This window comes from Oncorhynchus kisutch, linkage group LG2, assembly GCF_002021735.2.
Source record: "Oncorhynchus kisutch isolate 150728-3 linkage group LG2, Okis_V2, whole genome shotgun sequence".
In the NCBI taxonomy this organism is placed as follows: Eukaryota; Metazoa; Chordata; class Actinopteri; order Salmoniformes; family Salmonidae; genus Oncorhynchus; species Oncorhynchus kisutch.
The window spans coordinates 9,469,795-9,490,805 of NC_034175.2; the positions used below are offsets into that span (position 1 = coordinate 9,469,795).

General features: G+C 44.0%; 1 protein-coding gene across 4 annotated transcripts in view; it reads left to right on the forward strand.

The window, feature by feature from the left end:
• The first annotated feature begins 969 nt into the window (after positions 1 to 969).
• LOC109907242 (FXYD domain-containing ion transport regulator 6) overlaps positions 970 to 21,011 on the forward strand; it is a 30,576-nt gene continuing 10,534 nt past the window's right edge. The window contains exon 1 of one of the 4 annotated variants that reach the window (XM_020505114.2): positions 970 to 1,495. The gene's annotated coding sequence lies outside the window, so the exon portion shown is untranslated. The remainder of the gene's footprint in view (positions 1,496 to 21,011) is intronic. The other 3 variants (XM_020505123.2, XM_020505106.2, XM_020505132.2) reach the window with 3 other exon arrangements.

A 21,011-nucleotide genomic window follows, 5' to 3' on the forward strand; every position in this document is an offset into this window, starting at 1 on the left:
CCGGCAGGGGGAGCCCTCGAGTGGATGTTGAACTTCCGCATCTAGAGCAACATCCACTTGAGGCTATTACTCAATGACTCGAGGGCTAGGCAGGCTACTCACAGTAGTAGGCCTACATGGGAAAGTCTTGATGTGTGGGATAGCATGTAGCTAACTTTTTAGGGCCAAAGCCAAGTTGGCGTAACCTATAACCAAGCTTAGCCTTTTGTTTTTTTCCAAAGGTTTGTAAATTCCTTGTTTTGTTCTAACCTGGAACTGACTCTCTTCTGTTGCCTCTGTTTGAAACTGCTGGGCCAACCTTAGAATAGGCTATACCCCACTTTCTGGCATGCTTAGGAAATAATTTTACTCCCACTGAATGTTACCTCACTCAGACCTAACATACAGTGCTAAACTTGTTTTGAACTATGAAATAATTATATGGAAAATAAGTCTCAAAATGCCAAATAACTGCACACCATTTTTATGTTTTTAAACAGCCTAAAACAGATTCAGGGTAGCCTAAGCAGCCAATAGTTGGCGCTACATGTGCACTACTGTCTAGGATTGATGAGCCTTCCCGGTAATACACTCGTGTCCCCCATGGAGCGGCATTCAGCTGCAAAGGCATCATCAAATATTTGTAGAACTAACCCAAGATAGACCACAGGCTGTCGTTTCCAATGGGAGCAAATTAATCATAGTGGGCAGAACAAGCAAGCGTTCTCATGTATTTTCGATTTAGGATGGTGCACACTCTTGACTGAACACGGTGTACAACAAATTGTCCGAAAATATGAAAATGGTGGTGAAAAATAGTTTTATTAGTACACATTTTCCTGTTTTTAAGCGGCTCGACATTAAAGACGGTTAATGAGGTTGATTATGCCTTTGCAGTCTGAATGTAGGATGCTCTATTTACGAGCCGGTCCACAGGGGACACGAGTGTATTACACGCAATGCACATCAAACCTAGACGATAGTTGAGCTAGATTTGCACTATCGGCTGCCTAGGATAGATTTATGGGTGTGCTCCCTCAGTCCGCACACAGTTCATGCATTTAAAATGTTTAACGTTTTCCAACACTATAGTAATTCGGTGACTGAATCTGCGTTTGTTTGGGGAAATCTAAAATCAAAATAGAGTTGGCTGTAAGGTTGTTTACCTCTCAGTAGCTGGGTAATTTTGGAGGGCAGATTGCGTTTCTTCTCAGACCAACCCCTAACCCCCTCCTCCCTCACCAGACGCTCAGATATACTAGACTACGAAAACTTTGTTGGATGTTTCAGGAGAAACATTTCAGGACCAGATTTTCATTATTTTTTAACAAATGTATGTACATTAAGTACGCTCATTAACCGTGTTTTATCAGTTTTGCAAAGGAGACTTTTTGTGTCGGTGAATTGAAACATTGCATCTGAAGGAGCGCACTGGGCGGAGGCAGCGACCCAAGCATTTTTGTTATTCATCTAATCTCCACAGGCACCTCTTTTCCATTCATTGGACTTCTGACAGGTAATTTGTTTTCATTTGCCATAAATCTTTTACCAAAAGGTAATTTTCCCCGTCAAAACATGTGAACAACTAGGTTACAACAACGTGACTGTTCTGACAGGCTGTTATACATGTGCTTTGGGGAAGAAAGCTGTGCGCACAGCTTTAACGTTTGTGTATAAATTCCTAAACTTATTTAAATAGCCTTGCAAGTTAGCCAATTTTTCCGTTGGTTTTAAGAACATTTAGTCTACAGAATGCTCCCCATATCATTACATTTACAACGATTTGTAAATATCTGAGAACACGTGACCATACAGTTTGTATTTATTTATTTCACCTTTATTTTATCAGGTAGTCCTACTGAAACCAATGTATATTTTACAGATGAGTCCTGAATTACATAAATTACAGAAAATACATGCATCAAAATCTAAATGCAAAATGCACATAGGAAGAAAAACATGGTCATAAAAACAAACACATTCATCAGCAATAAGGTCCTCAATCATCTTTCAGGATTGCCCAAGAGACACCAAAACATCTAGTTTAAGAACATTTAAGCTTGTTCCACAAATAAGGTGCAAGAAAAGTAAATAGACATTTAGTTAACTCATCAAAATGCTTTTTGAAAGACAGCTTTTCATCTATTCAGAAGCCCAGATATTTGTTAACAGTGACACGGATCAATATGGACACCATCCAAAGTACATATCATCAGTTATATTTACAGGACACAGAATCTACCCCTGCGGGACACCTCTCGTAATATACAGGTAACCTGATTTAACACCATCAGTAGATACACATTGAGTTATATCGGTCAAGTGATTTTTAAAGCGGTTACATGCAGACTGGTCTCGGGCCAATTGAAGAAAGACTGAATTAGCAGTGAGTGATCAACAGTATCAAAAGCCTTTGGCAGGTCAATGAAGAGGGCAGCACAATGTTGCCTTTTATCCATACAGTAAACCACATAACTAGGGATGCAGCATAGGTAATGCTATGACATGGTCTAAAACCTGTTTGGAATAAAAAAGTAAGAAATATCTTAGCTTAAAATTAATCAAGGGTTCAAATATTTTAGCTAGGCAAGACTGTTTAGAAATAGCATACATGACATAAGCCAATGACTATGGCAGCGATCATCAACTAGGGCCGGATAAATTATTAAAAATAATTTGTAGACCGCAAGAAGCACACACAGATACTTTTGTGTATATATAGTGTATGTGGACATCCCTTCAAATTAGTGGATTTGGCTCTTTCAGCCACACCCGTTGCTGACAGGTGTATAAAATCGAGCACACAGCCATGCAGTCTCCATAGACTAACATTGTCAGTTGAATGGCCTTACTGAAGAGCTCAGTGACATTCAATGTAGCATCATCATAGGATGCCACCTTTCCAACAATTCAGTTCGTCAGATTTCTGCCCTGCTAGTGCTTCCTGGCCAACTGTAAGTGCTGTTATTGTGAAGTGGAAATGTCTAGGAGCAACAACGGCTCAGCTGCGGCGTGGTAGGCTACACAAGCTCACAGAATGGGACCGCCGAGTGCTAAATCGCATAAAAATCATCTGTCATCGGTTGCAACACTCACTACTGAGTTAAACAGCCTCTGGAAGAAACATCAGCACAATAACTGTTCGTTGGGAGCTTCACAAGCCTAAGATCACCATGCGCAATGCCAAGCGTCAGCTAGATTGGTGTAAAGTTCGCTGCCATTGGACTTTGGAGAAGTGGAAACACGTTCAAATCAAACTTTATTTGTCACATGCGTTGAATAGAACAGGACTGACTGTGAAATGCTTACTTACAAGCCCTTAACCAGCAGTGCAGTTCAAGAAAGAGTTAAAGTATTTACAAAATAAACTAAAGTAAAAAAATATATAATTAACTAACACAATAAAATAACGAAGCTATATACAGGGAATACTGGTACCGAGTGAATGTGCAGGGGTACAGGTTAGTTGAGGTAATTTATACATGTAGGTAGGGGTGAAGTGACTATGCATAGATAATAAACAGCGAGTAGCAGCAGTGTAAAAACAAATGGAGGTGGGGGGGTGTCAATGTAAATAATCCGGGTTGCCATTTGATTAATTGCTCCGCAGTCTTATGGCTTAGGGTTAGAAGCTGTAAAGGAGCCTTTTGGTCCTAGACTTGGCACTCCGGTACCGCTTGCCATGCAGAAGCAGAGAGAACCGTCTATGACTTTGGTCACTGGAGTCTGACAATTTTTTGGCCTTTCCTCTGACACCGCCTGGTATATAGGTCCTGGATGGCAGGAACCTTTGCCCCAGTGTCGTACGCAGTTAGGGCTACCCGGTTAGGGTGCTCTCTCTGGTGCAGCTTTAGAACTTTTTGAGGATCTGGGGAACCATGCCAAATATTTTCCGTCTCCTGAGGGTGAAAAGGTGTTGTCGTGCCCTCTTCACGACTGTATTGGTGTGTTTGTGGACAACAAGGAACTTGAAACTCTCCACCCGCTCCACGACAACCCCGTCGATGTTAATGGCGGCCTGTTCGGCCAGCCTTTTCCTGTAGTCCACAATCAGCTCCTTTGTCTTGCTCACACTGAGGGAGAGGTTCTTGTCTTGGCACCACACTGCCTGGTCTCTGTCCTCCACCATATAGGCTGTTTCATCGTTGTCTGTGATCAGGCCTACCACTGTTGTGTAGTCAGCAAACTTAATGATGGTGTTGGAGTCGTTTTTGAAAAGGGAGTACAGAAGGGGAAGTCCAGGATCCAGTTGCAGGAAGGTGTTTAGTCCCAGGGTCCTTAGATTAATGATGAGCTTTGTGGGAACTATGGTGTTGAATGCTGAGCTGTAGTCAATGAACAGCATTCTCACATAGGTGTTCCTTTTGTCCAGGTGGGAAAGGGCAGTGTGGAGTGCGATTGTGTCATCTGTGGATCTGTTGGGGTGGTATGCGAATAAAAATATATATAATTCTTCACATTTTCAAGCAGTCCGTTTATATTTTCCAACGTGGCTATACATTTGGGTGAGGTTTTATTTTCGCCTGAGTAGCCTCGTTTCACTACCAAAAATAAAATGAAACCATCTAGTGTTCAGCGAAATAACAACGCAAACGTCAAATACAGCTAGCCTAGTCAAACAATTAACATCCAATTAACTGTTACTCTCTCGCGGGAATTCCACAAATGGTCCATATGTGGCCAAACATAGCTGCTGCTCATTCCGTTTGCTTGAAAATTGATGAATGGTTAAAAAAAAGTAAGGCTTGCGTCCATAGAGACACATACCAGCTCTACTGGTAGTACTGTTACTACCAGCAGTACTACACCTGCACCTGTCGACGACACAACTTGTTCTGCTTCCACGAGCCCATCCAATGCTAGCATAACTATTTCTACATTTGCTGTTAGCCCAGCTAGCATGGACACTGACAGTTGTGAATCTGATGCAGCCGAAGAGCTACTGCCCCCTTACCCGTGAAAGCACCAAACAGCAGATAGGGAGATTGGACCATCGAAGAGGAGCAAATATGATGAGAACTACATTGATTTGTGGTTCACTTATATTAGGAGTAGTGCCTTTCCTCAGCCACAGTGTGTTATATGTGCAAAAGTACTCTCACAACTCAATGAAACCTTCACTCTGGTGCAGACATTTAGAAGCAAAACATGCCAATTTGAAAAGTAAGCCTCAGGAGTTTTTTTAAGCGAGAATTAAGACAACTTTAGATTAGTAAGACATGTAAAAGCAGCATATACCATTTGTAATGCTCCGGGTGTCGTGGGTGTGGAGTCAAATGCAGGAGACAGAGAGTTCAATGCTGTGCGTCTTTTAATAGTGCCTAACACACCACAGGGTGCTCACAAAAGTAACATTCCCAAACACAGGGAATCAAAATGTACAATGGAACAAATCACGACCAGGCACAAAACACGTACCTCTACAACCGAGCCGAAGGTTACATAGAAATAATCCCGCACAACAACCAGGCGGGCCGGCTGTCTAATAAAGACAAACTAATTAACCCTACACAGGTGCTACCACTAAACATACAAGGAGGGGGAGGAAAAACAATCAGTGGCAGCTAATAGGCCGGTGACGACGACCGCCGAGCGCCACCCGTCCGGGAAAAGGAAACACCCTCGGTCGGACTCGTGACAGTACCCCCCCCCTGACGCGCGGCTCCCGCAGCGCGCCGACACCGGCCTCGAGGTCGCCCCGGAGGACGAGGTGCAGGGCGATCCGGATGGAGGCGATGGAAATCCCTCAACATGGAGGGATCCAAGATGTCCCCCACCGGTACCCAGCACCTCTCCTCCGGACCGTACCCCTTCCAGTCCACGAGGTACTGCAGGCCCCTCACCCGGCGTCTTGAGTCCAGAATGGCCCGGATCGTGTACGCCGGGGTCCCCTCGATGTCCAGAGGGGGGGGAGGGACCTCCGGTACCTCACTGTCCTGCAGGGGACCAGCCACCACCGGCCTGAGGAGAGACACATGAAACGAGGGGTTAATACGATAATAGGAAGGGAGTTGTAATCGATAACACACCTCGTTTATTCTCCTCAGGACTTTAAAGGGCCCTACACACTGCGGACCCAGCTTCCGGCAGGGCAAGCGGAGAGGTAGGTTTCGGGTCGAGAGCCAGACCCTGTCCCCCGGTACAAACACGGGGGCCTCACTGCGGTGGCGGTCAGCACTCCTCTTCTGCCGTCCACTCGCTTGTCGTAGAGAGTCCTGGACGGCCCTCCAGGTCTCCTTGGAGCGCTGTACCCATTCCTCCACCGCAGGAGCCTCGGTCTGGCTCGGATGCCATGGTGCCAGGACCGGCTGGTACCCCAACACACACTGAAAAGGGGACACGTTAGTAGAGGAGTGGCGTAGTGAGTTCTGAGCCATTTCAGCCCAGGGAATGTATCGTGCCCACTCCCCTGGCCGATCCTGGCAATACGACCGCAGAAACCTACCTACCTCCTGGTTCACTCTCTCCACCTGCCCATTACTCTCGGGGTGATAACCGGAGGTCAGGCTGACGGAGACCCCCAAGCGTTCCATGAACGCCCCGATCAGAAACGATGTCCTCCGGCACCCCGTAGTGCCGAAAGACATGGGTGAATAACGCCTCCGCAGTCTGTAGGGCTGTAGGGATACCGGGCAACGGGAGGAGATGGCAGGACTTAGAGAACCGATCCACAATCACTAGAACCGTGGTGTTCCCCTGAGACGGCGGAAGATCGGTCAGGAAATCTATGGACAGATGTGACCATGGCCGCTGTGGAACGGGGAGGGGTTGTAGCTTCCCTCTAGGAAGGTGCCTAGGAGCCTTACTCTGAGCGCACACTGAACAGGAGGAGACATAACCCTTAACGTCCTTAGCCAACGTAGGCCACCAATACCTCCCCCGAAGGCTCCCCGATGTCCTTGTCACCCCAGGATGACCCGAGGAGGGTAGGACGTGAGCCCACCGAATCAGTTTGTCCCGAACACCAAGCGGCACGTACCTTCGCCCCGCTGGACACTGAGGAGGCGCGGGTTCAGCCCGTAACGCCCGCTCGATGTCCGAGTCCACCTCCCATACCACTGGGGCTACCAACTTTGAGGCGGGAAGGATGGGAGTTGGTTCAGTGGACCCATCCTCCGTGTCGTAAAGGCGGGACAGTGCGTCAGCCTTTACGTTCTGGGAGCCCGGTCTATAAGACAAAGTAAACCGGAACCGGGTGAAGAAGATGGCCCACCTTGCCTGACGTGGGTTAAGTCTCCTAGCTGCCCGAATATACTCCAGATTCTGGTGGTCGGTCCAGATGAGAAAGGGGTGCTTAGCCCCCTCAAGCCAGTGTCTCCACACCTTCAGAGCCTTAACCACCGCTAGCAACTCCCGGTCCCCCACATCATAGTTACGCTCCGCTGGGCTGAGCTTCCTTGAGAAGAAAGCGCAGGGGCGGAGTTTTGGTGGCGTACCCGAGCGCTGTGATAGCACGGCACCCACCCCAGCCTCGGACGCGTCCACCTCCACTATGAATGCTAGAGAGGGGTCCGAATGCGCCAACACGGGCGCATCAGTGAACAGCGCCTTCAACTTGTTGAACAGCGCCTTCAACTTGTTGAACAGCGCCTTCAACTTGTTGAAAACCCCGGATAAACCTCCGGTAGTAGTTGGCAAAACCCAAAAACCGCTGCACCTCCTTTACCGTGGTCGGAGTCGGCCAATTACGCACGGCACTAATGCGGTCACCCTCCATCACTACCCCCGAGGTGGAAATGCGATATCCCAGAAAAGAGACGTCTCGTTTAGAGAACACGCATTTCTCAGCCTTGACGTATACGTCATGCTCCAGCAGTCTACCAAGCACTTTGCGCACCAGAGACACATGCGCGGTGTGAGTGGCCGAGTAGATCAGAATGTCATCGATATAAACAACCACTCCCTGCCCGCACAGGTCCCTGAGAATCTCGTCTACAAAGGATTGAAAAACGGCTGGAGCATTTTTTAACCCATACGGTATGACGAGGTACTCATAGTGGCCTGATGTAGTACTAAATGCGGTTTTCCACTCGTCTCCCTTCCGAATACGCACCAGACTATACGCGCTCCTGAGATCCAGTTTTGTGAAGAACTGCGCTCCGTGGAACGATTCCACCGCCGTAGCGATGAGAGGTAGAGGGTAACTATACCCCACTGTGATGGCGTTTAGACCTCTATAATCGATACACGGACGCAAACCTCCCTCCTTTTTCCTCACAAAAAAGAAACTCGAGGAGACGGGTGAAATGGAGGGCCGAATGTACCCCTGTCCCAGCGACTCCGTGACATATGTCTCCATTGCCAACGTCTCCTCCTGGGACAGCGGGTACACGTGACTCTTGGGAAGCGCAGCGTCTACCTGGAGATCTATCGTACAATCCCTTCCCGGTCGATAAGGTGGTAATTTAGTCGCTTTCACTTTACTGAAAGCGATTGCCAAATCGGCATACTCGGGGGGAATGCACACCGTGGAACCCTGGTCTGGACTCTCCACCGACGTGGCACCGATGGAAACTCCCAAACACCTTCCAGAACACTCCTCTGACCACCCCTGGAGAACCCCCTGTCTCCACGAAATTTTAGGATTGTGCCGGGCCAACCAGGGAGTCCCCAGCACCACTGGAAACGCAGGCGAATCAATAATAAAGAAACTGATACGCTCACTATGATTCCCCTGCGTCACCATGTCCAGTGGGACCGTGGTCTCCCTGACCATCCCTGACCCTAATGACCGGCTATCTAGGGAGTGCACGGGGAAAGGAGAATCTATCGGCACCAGCGGAACCCCTAACTTAAGGGCGAGTCCGCGATCCATAAAGTTCCCAGCTGCGCCTGAATCGACTAGCGCCCTATGCTGGGAAGAGGGAAAAAAGTGAAGGAAAAAGGTTAAGACAAACATGTGGCCAACAAGGGGTTCTGGGTGAGTTTGATGCTGACTCACCTGGGGTGAACGAGAAGCGTTCCGCCTGCCATCTCTACTCCCAGACGGACCCCCCCAGCACCGATCAGACGTGTGTCCTCTCCGACCACAGTTGGTGCAGGGAAGGCCTCCTCCTCCGGTACCCCTCGGCGCAGCCCCTCCCAACTCCATCGGAATGGGAGCGGAGGGGCTGGGTGGTGGAACGCACAGGACCCTCTCTGAACGCCCGCGGGCAGCCAGCAGATTATCCAGTCGAATGGACATGTCAATCAGCTGATCCAGTGACAGAGTGGTGTCCCGACACGCTAACTCCCGGCGGACGTCCTCTTGGAGACTACACCTGTAGTGGTCCATGAGGGCCCTGTCGTTCCACCCAGATCCGGCTGCCAAGGTCCGGAACTCCAGCGCGTAATCCTGGGCGCTCCTCCTCTCCTGCCTGAGATGAAATAGTCGTTCTCCCACCGCTCTGCCGTCTAGAGGGTGATCAAACACGGCACGGAAGCGGCGGGAAAACTCTGGGTAGTGCTCCCGCGCTGAGTCTGGGCCATTCCAGACTGCGTTCGCCCACTCCAGAGCACGACACGTGAGGCAGGAGATGAGGACACTCACCCTCTCTGCTCCTGAGGGAGTGGGTCTGATGGTGGCCAGGTATAGCTCCAGCTGAAGCAGAAACCCCTGGCAACCCGCCGCAGCTCCATCATAAGCCTTCGGTAGCGTCAGACGGAGGGTGCTGGAGTCGGGAGATGGAGAGTCCAGAACCGTGGGTGCCGAAGGTGGAGAGAGGAGACCACTCCTCTCCCATCTGTCCATTCTCTCCATCACTTGATCCATCGCGGATCCGATCCGATGGAGGACGGTGGTGTGGTGGAGAACCCGTTCCTCCATCGATGGGAGAGGGTTGGCTGCTGCTCCTGCTGACTCCATTCAATTTGATAGGTGCGTGGGTGTGGAGTCAAATGCAGGAGACAGAGAGTTCAATGATGTGCGTCTTTTAATAGCGCCTAACACACCACAGGGTGCTCACAAAAGTAACGTTCCCAAACACAGGGAATCAAAATGTACAATGGAACAAATCACGACCAGGCACAAAACACGTACCTCTACAACAGAGCCGAAGGTTACATAGAAATAATCCCGCACAACAACCAGGCGGGCCGGCTGTCTAATAAAGACAAACTAATTAACCCTACACAGGTGCTACCACTAAACATACAAGGAGGGGGAGGAAAAACAATCAGTGGCAGCTAATAGGCCGGTGACGACGACCGCCGAGCGCCACCCGTCCGGGAAAAGGAAACACCCTCGGTCGGACTCGTGACACCATTAATAAGAAGGGGCTAAAAGCGTCTTATATGGTGAGCTACCGAGTGGCTAGGACAGGCAAGATCCATACTATTTTGAAGGACTTAATTCTTCCTGCTGCTGGGGGAAAAGGACAACTATACAGACAATGTCTCCATCAAACAACACTGTTTCACGACGCATCAGTGACATGGCAGGACATGTTTTGAAACAATTACTGCTTCGCATACAAGCCAGTGAATTCTATGCGTTACAGCTGGATGAGTCAACAGACGTGGCGGGCCTGGCACAGCTCCTGGTATATGGGGGGTCAATTAACCTCTTTGGGATAGGGGGCAGCATTTTCACCTTTGGATAAATAATGTGCCCAATTTCAACTTCCTGCTACTCATGCCAAGAATATAAGATATGCATATTATTAGTAGATTTGGATAGAAAACACTTTAAAGTTTCTAAAACTGTTTGAATCATGTCTGTGAGTATAACAGAACTTATGTAGCAGGCAAAACCCAGAGGAATAACCGTTCAGATATCTTTTTTTGGTCTCTGTTTCGCCGAAAATACTTTTAAAAATCTGACACGTGTGCTGGATTCACAACGAGTGTAGCTTTAATTGAGTATCTTACATGTGTGATTTAATGAAAGTAAGATTTGTATATAATTGTTTTGCCATGCTGCAGTTTCCCTGTTTTTTGCCCAAGTGGGACGCAACCGTCCCCTATACCATAGGAAGTTAAGGAAGATGACCTCTTCTGCAAACCAGGACAACAGGAGAGGATATTTACTGGACAGCTTTGTGAAATCAATGGACTTTGGTGGTCAAGATGTGTTGGTATCTGTACTGATGGCGCAAAAGCCATGACGGGGAGACATAGTGGAGTGGTAACGCGCGCATGCAAGCAGTTTCTCCCGACGCCACTTGGGTACACTGCTACAACCACTGAGAGGCTCTTGCTGCCAAGGGAATGCCTGACAGCTTGAAAGACTTTTGCACACTACAGTGAAAATGGTTAACTTTGTTAAAGCAAAGTATTTTCTGCAATATGCAATGATATGGGCAGCGACCATGTAATGCTTTTACAACATACAGAAGTGCGCTGGTTATCAAGGGTCAATATATTGACACGAGCTTAATGTTTTCTTTACTGACCGTCATTTTCTCTTGTCTGACCGTTTGCATGATGACAAGTTTCTCACACGACTGGCCTATCTGGGTGTTATTCTCACCTGAATTATCAATGTAGGATTACAGGGACTCTCCGCAACTATATTCAATGTACGGGACAAAATTGAGGCTATGATTAAGTTGGAGCGCTTCTCTCTGCATTAACAAGAACAGCACACAGGTCTTTCCATCATTTTATGATTTTTTTTGTGTGCAAATTATCTCAAGTTTACGGATGTCAGATGTGATATTGCGAAGCAGCTGAGTGAGTTGGGTGTGCAATTACGCAGGTACTTTCCCGAAACGGATGACACAAACAACTGGATTCATTATCTCTTTCATGCCCTGCCTTCAGTCTACTTACCGATGTCTGTCTGAATAAGAGCGCCTCATCGAAATTGCAACAAGCGGTTCTGTGAAAATTTCATTTAATCAGAAGCCACTGCCAGATTTGGGGATTTTTGGACACGGATGCCCTTTCAAACACATACCTATGTGAAAACATGTACCTATGTGAGAGGGGATTCTGGGCCCTCACTAGCATGAAAACGAAATACCGGCATCGACTGTGTGTGAAAAATGATGTAAGACTGAGACTCTCTCCAATACAACCCAACATTGCAGAGTTATGTGCATCCTTTCAAGCACACCCTTCTCATTAACCTGTGGTGAGCTATTTACAATTTTTGATGAACAAATAAGGTTTTATATGTAAGATGGTTAAATAAAGAGCAAAAATGTAGGTATTACAGACTCTGTCAGTGAGAGGTTGACAATATCAGTGAATACATTTGCTAGTTTGTCAGTTCTCTGGAGTGATGACTCACACATCACCATCTGGCAGTCTGATGGACAAACTTGGGTTTGGGGGATGCCAGGAGAACGCCACCTGCCCGAATGCATAGTGCCAACTGTAAAATTTGGTGGAGGAGGAATAACGGTCTGGGGCTGTTTTTCATGGTTTAGGCCCCGTAGTTCCAGTGAAGGGGGATCTTAACACTGACATTCTAGACGATTCTGTGCTTCCTTTGTGGCAGCAGATTGGGGAAGGCCCTTTCCTGTTTCAGCATGACAATCCCCCCGTGCACAAAGTGAAGTCCATACAGAAATTGTCTGTCGATCCGTGTGGAAGAACTTGACTGGCCTGCACAGAGCCCTGACCTCAACCCCATCAAACACCTTTGGGATGAATTGAAACGCAGACTGTGAGCCAGGCCTAATTGCCCAACATCAGTGCCCGACTTCACTAATGCTTTTGTGGCTGAATGGAAGCAAGTCCCTGCAGCAATGTTCTAACATGCAGTGGAAAGCCTATCCAGAAGAGTGTAGGCTGTTGTAGCAGCGAAGGGGGGACCAACTCCATATTAATGCTCATGATTTTGGACTGAGATGTTTAACGAGCAGGTGTGCACATACCTTTGGTCATGTAGTGTATAATATTTGAATAAAACATTACCATGTCAAACCTCGCTTAAATTTGTATATGGTTACATATCTCTCTATTATGCGTGAGAATACTTTGGAACAGATTTACTAAATGAAAATCACTTAGAGCCAATTTGCTTTAATTTTTACAGTATTTTATGTCCAACAAATTAAATCACCCGGGAGCCAAATTCGGCCACAAGCCACCAGTTGGCATAGGCCTGCTGTACCATAAATGTTCAAAACGGACTGGGTTAACAGTTTCGGTGCTTGTAGTAGCCTAGCCTGTTTGGGAGAGGGGGCAGCATTTTCACGTTTGAATGAAAAGCATGCCCAGAGTAAACTGCCTGCTACTCAGTTGCTAATATATGCATATCATTAGTACATTTTCATAGACAACACTCTGACGTTTCTAAAACTGTTTGAATGATGTCTGTGAGTATAACAGAACTCATGGCAACCTGAGAAAAACCCACCAGGAAGTGGGAAATCTGAGGTTTGCCTATCGAATATACAGTGTCTATGGGGTCAAATTGCACTTCCTAAGGCCTCCACTAGATGTCAACAGTCTTTAGAACATTGTTTGATGCTTCTACTGTAAAGGAGAGAAGAATGAGAGGGGATTGAGTCAGTGGTCTGGAGGAGTGGCATGAGCTGACCGCGCGTTCAGGTGAGAGTTAGCTTGAGTTCCATTGCATTTCTGAAGACAGGAATTATCTGGTTGGAACATTATTGAAGATGTATGATAAAAACATCCTAAAGATTGATTCTATACTTTGTTTGACATGTTTCTACGAACTGTAATATGACTTTTTAAAACTTTTCGTATGAACTAAGCGATCGCGCATTGAGCATTTGGATTACTGGGCTAAACGCGCAAACAAAAAGGAGGTATTTGGACGAATGATGGACTTTATCGAACAAATCAAACATTTATTGTGGAACTGGGATTCCTGGGAGTGCATTCTGATGAAGATCATCAAAGGTAAGTGAATATTTATAATGCTATTTCTGACTTCCTACTCCAACATGGCGGATATCTGTATGGCTTGATTTGTTGTCTGAGCGCCGTACTCAGATTATTGCATGGTTTGCTTTTTCCGTAAAGTGTTTTTGAAATCTGACACAGCGGTTGCATTAAGGAGAAGTATATCTCTAATTCTGTGCGTAACCCTTGTATCTTATATTATGATGACTATTTCTGTAAATTGATGTGGCTCTCTGCAAAATCACTGGATGTTTTGGAAGCAAAACATTACTGAACATATCAATGTAAACTGAGATATCTGGATATAAATATGCACTTTATTGAACAAAACATACATGTATTGTGTAACATGAAGTCCTATGAGTGTCATCTGATGAAGATCATCAAAGCTTAGTGATTCATTTTCTCTTTCTGCTTTTTGTGACTCCTCTCTTTGGCTGGATGGCTGTGTGTGTTTTTGTGACTTGGCTCTGACCTAACATAATCATATGTTGTGCTTTCGCTGTAAAGCCTTATTGAAATCGGACACGATGGGAATATTAACAAGAAGTTTCTTTCATTTGGTGTATTGCACTTGTGAATGTATAAAAGTTCATATTTGTAAAAAATATTTTTGAATTTCGCGTGCTGCCTTTTCAGTGGAATGTTGTCGAGCGGAGAACCCCTAGCCATAAGAAGCTAGTCTACTTTTCTTACTTTTTATTTGTCCTTTTCAGTTCAGTCAAAATGCAATAACCTCACAACTCTCTAGGCATGAGAAGTAGCTATCTATAGCCTAATGGGCTAGATGAAAACCATAACTGAGGTTAAAAGTATTTTCTAAGAATAACTTAGTTTAAACTTTGTTTACTTGAGGGTGAGCCTAGTCTCCTTTAAAGTAGAATGCTGTAACAAACACGATTATTGGCCTTTGTTATAACTCTTGCAGCATTTGGTAGATTAAGATATTGATTGGCAGTCCTTTGTTGTTAATCCTGTTCTTAAACCCTGGTTTGAGCGTTTAAATCACTGTTTCTCTCTAAACCATGCCACACTGCTCCAACTCAGAAACCTTAAGTATGAGTAGTTATAGTCGCCTTATGGAACAGCTTCTCTATGCCTTGGGCTAGAGATGGGACAGATAGGGTCTGTGCCAAAAGATGGGCTCTGATCAAAAGATGGGCTCTGATCAGAGTCAGTGGGGCTAATCGTTTTAATCACTGTCATATTATTATATTAAATACAGTGACGGCCATCTGATGCCCATCACACTATGGTATTCCTTCATATGGAAATCTACATAATGTATAGTATGAGTTCTGCCACCTCATCTGCTGCCAGAGTAGTTCTTAATTATCATATTTCAGTTGGACAGAAGTCCTGAGGACAGTGACTTAATCTGACAGGTGATGTAATGAATACATAATTAGATACATAATATGGCTAATTTGTATGTTCACCGTTCAATTCCCCCAAAACCACACAATCGTGTTCTGCACATGAATCAAAAATACTCACAGTTCCCTAGAGATTAGTGTCAGCACTCCAATAAACAAGATTTTGTTTAAAGAAACATTTAGGCTTATAGTTGGAGTCATTGGAAGTTGGAAGTTTACATACAGTTAGGTTTGAGTCATTAAAACTCATTTTTCAACCACTCCACAAATGTCTTGTTAACAAACTATAGTTTGGGCAAGTCGGTTAGGACATCTACTTTGTGCATGACACAAGTAATTTTTCTAACAATTGTTTACAGACAGATTATTATAATTCACTGTATCACAATTCCAGTGGGTCAGAAGTTTACATACACTAAGTTGATTGTGCCTTTAAACATCTTGGAAAATTCCAGAAAATTATGTCATGGCTTTAGAAGCTTCTGATAGGCTAATTGACATAATTTGAGTCAATTGGAGGTGTACCTGTGGATGTATTTCAAGACCTACCTTCAAACTCAGTTCCTCTTTGCTTGACATTCATCGGAAAATCAAAAGAAATCAGCCAAGACCTCAGAAGAAAATGTGTAGACCAACACAAGTCTGGTTCATCTTTTCAGCAATTTCCAAACGCCTGAAGGTACCACGCTCATCTGTACAAACAATAGTATGCAAGTATAAACAACATAGGACCACGCAGCCGTCATACCGCTCAGGAAGGAGACGCGTTTTGTCTCCTAGAGATGAACGTACTTTGGTGCAAAAAGTGCAAATCAATCCCAGAACAACAGCAAAAAGGACCTTGTGAAGATGTTGGAGGAAACGGCTACAAAAGTACCTATGTTGACATAATCTGAAAGGCCGCTCAGCAAGGAAGAAGCCACTGCTCCAAAACAGCCATAAAAAGCCAGACTACTGTTTGCAAAATGTGGACAAAGATCGTACTTTTTGGAGAAATGTCCTTTGGTCTGATGAAACAAAAATAGAACCGTTTGGTGATAATGACCATTGTTATGTTTGGAGGAAAAAGGGCGATGCTTGCAAGCCGAAGAACACCATCCCAGCCGTGAAGCATGGGGGTGGCAGCATCATGTTGTGGGGGTGCTTTGCTGCAGGATGGACTGGTGCACTTCACAAAATAGATGGCATCATGAGGGAAGAGGAAAATTACGTGGATATATTGAAGCAACATCTCAAGACATCAGTCAGGAAGTTAAAGCTTGGTCGCAAATGGGTCTTCCAAATGGACAATGACCATACTTGACCCTACGTCCAAAGTTGTGGCAAAATGTATTAAGGATGACAAGGTCAAGGTATTGGAGTGGCCATCACAAAGCTCTGACCTCAATTCTATAGAAAATCTGTGGGCAGAACTGAAAAAGTGTGTGCGAGCAAGGAGGCCTAAAAACCTGACTCAGTTAGTTACACCAGCTCTGTCAGGAGGAATGGGCCAAAATTCCCCCAACTTATTGTGGGAAGCTTGTGGAAGGCTACCCGAAACAACATTTGATCCAAGTTAAACAATTTAAAAGCAATGCCACCGAATACTAATTGAGTGTATGTTAACTTCTGACCCACTGGGAATGTGATGAAAGAAATAAAAGCTGACATAAATCATTCTTTCTCCTGTTATTCTGACATTTAACAATCTTAAAATAAAGTGGAGATCCTAGCTGACCTAAAACAGGGAATTTTTATTCAGATTAAATGTCAGGAATTGTGAGAAACTGAGTTTAAAACCTGTTAAGGCTATGGCAGAATACTGCCCCCGTAGGAGAAATGCGTGCCCATAGTAAACTGACAAAAAATCTGTAAAAAATTGCTAATATATGCATATAATAAATATTATTTAATAGAAAACACTCTAAAGCTTCTAAAACCGTTCAAATTATGTCTCTATGTAAAGCAGAACTCACAGGGCATCCATTCTTCCAAACTCTTTCTGTCATCAGAAAAGTTGGCCCAACTTTGACGTCATCGCCCCCACCCTTCCCAACCAGCTACAGATCTGGAAACAGTTTCTATCTCTTCAGCGCGATGTCCTCTGCAATTTCTCTCTCTTTGTTCCAAGATCCACCAAACGACGTAGGCTTCTCCTTTCGAGCTTATATCTTTTATATATGATTAAAACATGTTTTAGCTCGAATCTGAACTTAGGTTGACCAGTTTAGTCGACATATAATATGTAATTTTGAAGTTTCGATGCGCAACCCATAGATTTTTGAGTGCTTTTCAGCCGAAATTAGTCTCGTTCGATAACCCAAAGACACACATTTGAAAGGCAAACGCTGGTTTTGGTAAGTATGACTTCTTCCACGACTTCTGATCGAACAACGGCTAAGGTAAGGGAATATTTATGTGGTTATTATGTGTTTCTGTGGACTCCGAAATAGCGAAGCCATATTGCTAATCTATGAGTGCCGTCTCATATTATTGACAAGTGAACGAATACTGTAACGTTAAAAATAAATGTAACACAGCTGTTTTATTAAGAAGAAGTGTATCTTTCTAACTATACTAACGTTTATGATGTGTATTTCTGTTATCTGGCAGAGTTATCATAATTTCTCCGGGCATTGTTGTAGCATTTTTTGAGCATGACCTTCAATGTAAACCGTGATTTATGGATATAATTTGCATATTATTGAAAAAAACATAAATGTACTGTATAACATGTCCTATTCCTGTCATCTGATGAAGATTTTCAAAAGGTTAGTGAATTATTTTTCTTTTAATCCTGCTTTTGTGATTGCATCTATTGTTCTACAAAATGGCTATGTAAATTAGCCTATTTTTGGTGGTGGTTTGACATAAATATGTGCTATGTTTTCGCCGTAAAACATTTTAGAAATCTGACTTGGTGGCTAGATGAACAAGGTGTTTATCTTTCATTTGAGCTATTGGACTTGTTAATGTGTGGAGGTTAAATATTTCTAAGAATATTTTTGCGTTCTGTGCGCCACTGTGTCAGTTGAGCAGTGGGGGAGGGTACCCCTAGAGGTACGTGTGGGGCCATGTTTAAATGTAGTTGGCTAAGGTGTATGTAAACTTTCAACTGTATCTGCTGTCTGTAACAAAATTCAGGACACTTTCTGCCCAGGGTGCCAATGCCTCCACAAACAACACTCCAGTGTGGGAGTTTTGGTTTAAGAGCCACGACCGATAAACACATGATGGGAAAATCTAGAAGAAGGGCTTGGACGAACATTTGTAGAAAGAATGGTCTATGTGTGAAAAACAGACTGTAGCGGCATGCCGTCCTGCGCAGTGACTGCACATTCCAGCTGAGAAAAAAAGCTGAGTTAGTGCCTTCAAAAAGGATTCACACCCCTTGACATTTTCCAATTTATTTTTGTTACATACTGAATTTCAAATGGATGAAACTCAGATTTGTTTTTCACTGGCTTACACACAATAACCCATAATGTCAAAGTGGAATTGTTTAATTTTTTATTTTTTTTACAAATTAATAAAAAATGAAAAGTGGAAATTTCTTGAGACAATAATTATTCAACTCCTTTGTTATGGTAAGCCTAAATAAGATCAGGAGTAAAACATGTGCTTTAACAAGTCCCTTAACAAGTTGCATGGACTCACTGTGTGCAATAAAAGTGTTTAACATTAGTTTTTTGAATGACAACCTTATCTGTACCCCACACATACATATAATTGTAAGGTCCCTCAGTCGAAGAGTGAATTTCAAACACAAATACCAGGGAAGTTTTCCAATGCCTCGCAAAGAAGGGCACCTACTGGTAGATGGGTCAAAAAATGTATATATATTTTTTTAAAGCACACATTGAATATCCCTTTGAGCATGGTGAAGTTATTTAATACACTTTGGATGGTGTATCAATACACCCAGTCACTACAAAGATATAGGTGTCGTTCCTAACTCAGTTGCCGGAAAGGAAGGAAACTCAAAGATCAAAGATTTCACCATGAGGCCAGTGGTGATTTTAACAGTTACTGAGCTTAATGGCTGTGATAGGATCAGCAACATTGTAGTTATTTCACAATATTAACCTAATTAACAGTGAAAAGAAGGAAGCCTGTACAGAATAAACATATTCCAAAACATAATCCTGTTTGCAACAAGGCACTAAAATAATACTGCAAAAAAATGTGGCGAAGATATTCAGTTTTTGTCATGAATACAAAGTGTTTTTTGGGGGGAAATCCAATACAGCACATTAGAGTACCGCTCTTCATATTTTCAAGCATAGTGGTGGCTGCATCATATTATGTGTATGCTTGTAATTGTTTAGGACTAGGGAGCTTTTCAGGATAAAAAAATAAATAGAATGGAGCTAAGCACCGGCAAAATTCGAGAGGAAAACCTGGTTGTCTGCTTTACACCAGACACTGGGAGATGAATTCAGCTTTCAGCAAAAGAGTAACCTAAAACACAAGCCAAATCTACACTGGAGTTGCTTACCAAGAAGAAAGTGAATGTTCCTGAGTGGCCAAGTTACAGTGTTGACTCAAATCTACTTGAAAATCTATGGCAAGACCTGAAAATGGTTGTATAGCCATGATCAACAACCAATTGGACAGAGCTTGAAGAATTTTGAAAATAATAATGGGCAATTGTTGTACAATCCAGGTGTGGAAAGCTCTTAGAAACTTACCCAGAAAGACACTCAGCCTTAATTGCTTAAAGGTGATTCTAACATTTATTGACTTAGGGGATTGAATACTGACCTATTAGTGACCAATATATTAGTAATTTATTTCACTACATATATATATATTTTTTTTAACGAATGTTAGAATTTTTCTTCCACTTTGACATTACATGGTGTTTTGTGTAGATCTTTGACAACAAATTACAATTAAATCCATTTTAACCCCACTTTGTAACTCAACAAAATGTAGAAAAAGTAAAGGGGCATGAATACTTTCTGAAGGCACTGTATGTCTTTAACCCCCTGACCAAATATCAAGTGCAACTCAACCCGGGTCTCTCCTTCCTGCATCTCGATACTGCCAGGACAGGATACCTGTGTTCTATGGTGCAGACACTGAAATAACCCCCTCTACCCTTACCCTGAGTCAGGAGCTAATAACATAAAGAGATCATGGGGGAACTGTTTAATATGGCTGCAATCCCGTTAACGGGATCGATATGACAACAGCCAGTGAAAGTGCAGGGCGCAGAAATCTCATAATTTAAAATTCCTCAAACATACATGTATTTTATACCGTTTTAAATGTAATCTTGTTGTTAATCCCACCACAGTGTCCGATTTCAAATATGCTTTACAGCGAAAGTGCTTGATTTGTTCGATAATGTCCGTTATTTATGTCCAGGTAGCTACTTTTGTGAGCACGTTAGGTATACATATCCAAACGTTCGTGCAGGTCGAGCATTACTCCGGACAAAAACTTCAAAAAGTTATATTGCAGGTCGAAGAAACATTTCAAACTAAGTATAGAATCAAAAATGTGGATGTTTTTATCATATATCTTCAATAAAGTTCCAACCGGAGAATTCCTTTGTGTGTAGAGGAGCAATGGAATGCAGGTCGATATCATGTGGAATGCGCATGACCAGGAAATGGCTCTCTGCCAGTAACCTGACTCATTCAGCTCGTATTCAGTCCCACAACACAATAGAAGCCTCATTCAAGTTTCTAAAGACTGTTGACATCTAGTGGAAGCCCTAGGAATTGCAACTTCATTCATATCCCACTGTGAATTCAATAGGGCCTGGGTTGAGAATTGACCAACCTCAGATTTCTCACTTCCTGTTTGGATTTCTTCTCAGGTTTTTGCCTGCCATATGAGTTCTGTTATACTCACAGACATCATTCA